The sequence below is a fragment of the Cherax quadricarinatus genome, chromosome 11 (assembly GCF_038502225.1).
Source record: "Cherax quadricarinatus isolate ZL_2023a chromosome 11, ASM3850222v1, whole genome shotgun sequence".
Lineage (NCBI taxonomy): Eukaryota > Metazoa > Arthropoda > Malacostraca > Decapoda > Parastacidae > Cherax > Cherax quadricarinatus.
In genome coordinates, this window is record NC_091302.1 from 13,462,182 (window position 1) to 13,466,464 (window position 4,283).

Below are 4,283 nucleotides of genomic sequence, written 5' to 3' on the forward strand. Positions count from 1 at the left end.
TTTGAATCGTTCCAGTCACGTTATTGTTCCAGTCACGATATTTTTTCAGTCACTGTACTGTACCAGTCACGTTATTGTTCCAGTCATCGTACTGTAGCAGTGATGGTATTGTTCCAGTCACGGTATTGTTCCAGTCACAGTACTGTACCAGTCACGGTATTGTTCCAGTCACGGTATTGTTAGAGCCACGGTAATGCTACAGCCACGGTGCTGTACCAGTCACTGCATTGTTACAGCCACGGTATTGTTGGAGCCATGGCATTGTTACAGCCACGGTATTGTTGGAGCCATGGCATTGTTACAGCCACGGTATTGTTGGAGTCACGGTATTGTTACAGCCACGGTATTGTTGGAGTCACGGTATTGCTGGAGCCACGGTACTGCTGGAGCCACGGTATTGTTACAGCCACAGTATTGCTCGAACCACGGTATTGTTGGAGCCACGGTATTGTTACAGATGCGGTATTGTTGGAGTCACGGTATTGTTGGAGCCACGGTATTGTTACAGCTACGGTATTATTGGAGCCACGGTATTGTTGGAGCCACGGTATTGTTACAGCCACGGCATTGTTGGAGCCACGGTATTGTTGGAGCCATGGTATTATTACAGCCACGGTATTGCTGGAACCACGGCATTGTTGGAGCCACGGTATTGTTGGAGCCACTGTTTTAGTGGAGTCACGGTATTGTTGGAGAAACGGCAATGTTGTAGTCACGGTAATGTACCAGCCACATAATTGTTCGAGCCATGAAATTGTTCCAGCCACGGTATTCTTCAAATTGTTCCCGCCCCTGTGTTGTTCCTTCCATAGTATTAATCCAGCATCAGTATTGTTCCAGCGAGTGTATTAGTCCAGCTGCATTATTCCAGTATTGGTCCAGCCACGGTATTGTTCCAGCCATGGTATTGCTCTAGCCACGGTATTGTTCCAGCCATGGTATTGCTCCAGTCATGATATTGCTCCAGTCACGGTATTGTTTCAGCCACGGTATTGTTCCAGCCACAGTATTGGTCCAGTCACAGTATTGTTCAAATTGCGATATTGTTCTAGCCTTAGTGTTGTTCCAGTCACAGTATTGTTCCAGCATCAGTATTGTTCCAACCTCGGTACTAATCCAGCTGCATTATTATTCCAGCCAGGGATATTTTTCCAGCCATGGTGCTGTTCCAGCCACAGCATTGTTCAAGCCAAAGTGTTGTTCCAGTCACGGCATTGTTCCAGCCATGGTATTGTTCCAGCCGTGGTGCTGTTCCAGCCTTGGTGCTATTCCAGCCATGGTATTGTTCCAGCCATGGTATTGTTCCAGCCAAAGTACCACTCCAGCGATTGTATTGTTCCATTCATGGTGCTATTCCACCCATGGTTTTGCTCCAGCCATGGTGCCGTTCCAGCCATGGTGTTGTTCCAGCAACGGCATTGTTCCAGCCATGGTGCTGTTAAAACCACGGCATTTTTCCAGCCATGGTACTGTTCCAGCAATGGTGCTGTTCCAGTAACGGCATTGTTCCAGCTATAGTGCGTTTCCAACTACGGCATTGTTCCAGCCATGGTGCTGTACCAGCCGTGATGCTGTACCAGCCACGGCATTGTTCCGGCTATGTTGCTGTTCTAACCACGGCATTATTCCAGCTTTGGTGCTGGTCGTCACGGCATTGTTCCAGCCATGGTACTGTTCAAGCCATAGTGCCATTCCAGCCATGGTATTGCTCCAGTCATGGTGCTATTCCTTTCATGGTGTTGTTCCAGCCATTGTATTTTTCCAGCAATGGCGCTGTTCCAGCCATTGTATTTTTCCAGCAATGGCGCTGTTCCAGCCGTTGTGCTGTTCCAGCAACGGCATTGCTCCAGCCATGGTGCTGTTCTCTCCACAGCATTGTTCCAGCTATGATGCTGTTTCAGTAATGGCATTGTTCCAGCCATGGTGCTGTTCCAGCCATGGTAATGTTCCAGCCATGGAATTATTCCAGCCATGGAACTATTCCACCCATGGTGCTGTTTCAACCACTGAATTTTTCCAGCTATGGTGCTGTTCCAGCCATAGCATTGTTCTGGCCATAGTTCTGTTCCATCCACAACATTGTTACAGCCATGGTGCGGTTCCAACCACAGTATTATCCCAGCCATGGTACTGTTCCAGCATTGTGCTGTTCCAGTCACGGCATTGTTCCAGCCATGGTGCTGTTCCAGCCACGGCACTGTTCCAGCAATGGCATTGTTCCAGTCTTGGTGCTGTTCCAGCAATGGTGCTGTTCCAGCCACAGCACTGTTCTAGCCATGGTGCTGTTCCAGTCACGGCACTGTTCCAACATTGGTGCTGTTCCAGCCACGGCATTGTACCAGCCATGGCGCTGTTCCAGCCACGGCATTGTAGTAGCCATGGTGCTATTAGAGCCATGGTGCTCCTCCAGCCAAGGCACTATTCCTGCCATGGTGCTGTTGCAGCTACGGTGCTGTTGTATCTATGTTGCTATTGCCGCAGCGGCTTCGTAATCAACATTGCAACCTATCAAGTTCTGACTGAAACCTAACAACTGCACTGAATACTGAAAGTAATAATGAACACTTATCAGACTTTGAACCAACTCATATATAACAAATACTAATACAAAAATTTGATGTGCTGTGCATTACGACCTCCAACTGAGATCTTTTTCAGATCTGCTGAAGTAGACCTCAGGCAGGACCTGTATTAACTGGGCGTTGGGAAACATACTAACGTGTGGGAGAGACAATATGATGATGCTCGCTCCTCCACAGGTAGCAATGTCACCAGTGGAACTTGTACTGAGATTACGAAAAGTGAAGCCAGACTCTCTCTCTCTCTCTCTCTCTTTCGCTCAACTCTGCAACAAGTTCACAATGTGTAATTAATGAATTTAATAGCAGTAATCATCAGTAATTAGGAAATCTGTGCTCTTACCTTAATAAACTTGCTCTGATTTCATTTTTCGTTTTTGGAAACGAAGAACTGAAATTTTGGTACCTAAACATAAACAGTACTTGTTTTTCTTTTCACATAATTTATTTATAAATAAAATTCTTTTTATATCACTTCACAACATTAGCGCGACCGACTGCAATCTGTTGCACCCGCAATAAATAATTCTGGGGATCAACTTTGGCACTCTCCTCGCAAGGGTTTAGGGTCGTTATGGGTAAACGGTGAAAAAACGAAGGAGTTCAAGCGTGGTTTTGTGTACACAGGAACAGCGGTGGAGGGAACGGCAGTCCTCCACCCTTCACGATAGTCAGTCCCGCACTGAGTATACGTGCGCCGGCACAGCATCCACCACCCCCAGATATTATCTCTCTCTCTTTCTCTCTCTCTCTCTCTCTCTCTCTCTCTCTCTCTCTCTCTCTCTCTCTCTCTCTCTCTCTCTCTCTCTCTCTCTCTCTCTCTCTCTCTCTCTCTCTCGCTCGCTCTCTCGCTCTCTCTCCCTTTATGTCTCTTTATCTCTTGATTTCTGCTTGTATTCTTCTTTTATTGTTGTTCTTGATATTTCATTCCTCTCTCTCTCTCCTTGCTCTTATCTCTTTGCCCTTTTGCCATCAGCATCTTCGCTGCGCTCCCTTTCTAGTCACTCAGTACTCACCCTTTGTCTGTAGTGGTGGAAGGCTGACATCTCTCTCTCTCTCGAGTCACAGCTCCTGGCCCTGGGTATTCGCTGGTTGCTGCTAGGTCACTCGTTTCTAGCGCCTTATCACACCTCTTCTGTAAGGCTAAATAAATGCTTCCTAACATCCCTATGGCTCATTTGGGTTTTGCAGTTCCAGTTGTGAACAGCAAGTAGAACAGAAAATAGAACAGCAAGTAGAACAGCAAGTAGAACAGCAAGTAGAATAGTAAGAAGAACAGTAAGTAGAACAGCAAGTAGAGTAGCAAGTAGAGTAGCAAGAAGAACAACAAGTGGAACAGCAAGTAGAACAGCAAGTAGAATAGTAAGAAGAACAGTAAGTAGAACAGCAAGTAGAGTAGCAAGTAGAGTAGCAAGAAGAACAACAAGTGGAACAGCAAGTAGAACAGCAAGTAGAACAGAAAGTAGAACATCAAGTAGAAGAGCAAGTAGAACAGCAAGTAGAGTAGCAAGAAGAACAACAAGTGGAACGGCAAGTAGAACAGCAAGTAGAACAGCAAGTAGAATAGCAAGAAGAACAGTAAGTAGAACAGCAAGTAGAACAGCAAGTAGAACAGCAAGTAGAACAGCAAGTAGAACAGCAAGTAGAACAGCATGTAGAACAGCAAGTAGAACAGCAAGTAGAGTAGCAAGTAGAACAGCATGT

The 4,283-nt window shown here is 46.2% G+C and overlaps 1 protein-coding gene across 2 annotated transcripts in view; it reads right to left on the reverse strand.

The window, feature by feature from the left end:
* The window catches only part of LOC128687702 (neuroligin-4, X-linked), a 328,474-nt gene extending 325,220 nt beyond the window's left edge, over positions 1-3,254 (reverse strand). For both annotated transcript variants that reach the window (XM_053775304.2, XM_053775303.2), the window contains exon 1: positions 2,923-3,254. The gene's annotated coding sequence lies outside the window, so the exon portion shown is untranslated. The remainder of the gene's footprint in view (positions 1-2,922) is intronic.
* Between the last annotated feature and the right edge of the window lie 1,029 nt (positions 3,255-4,283).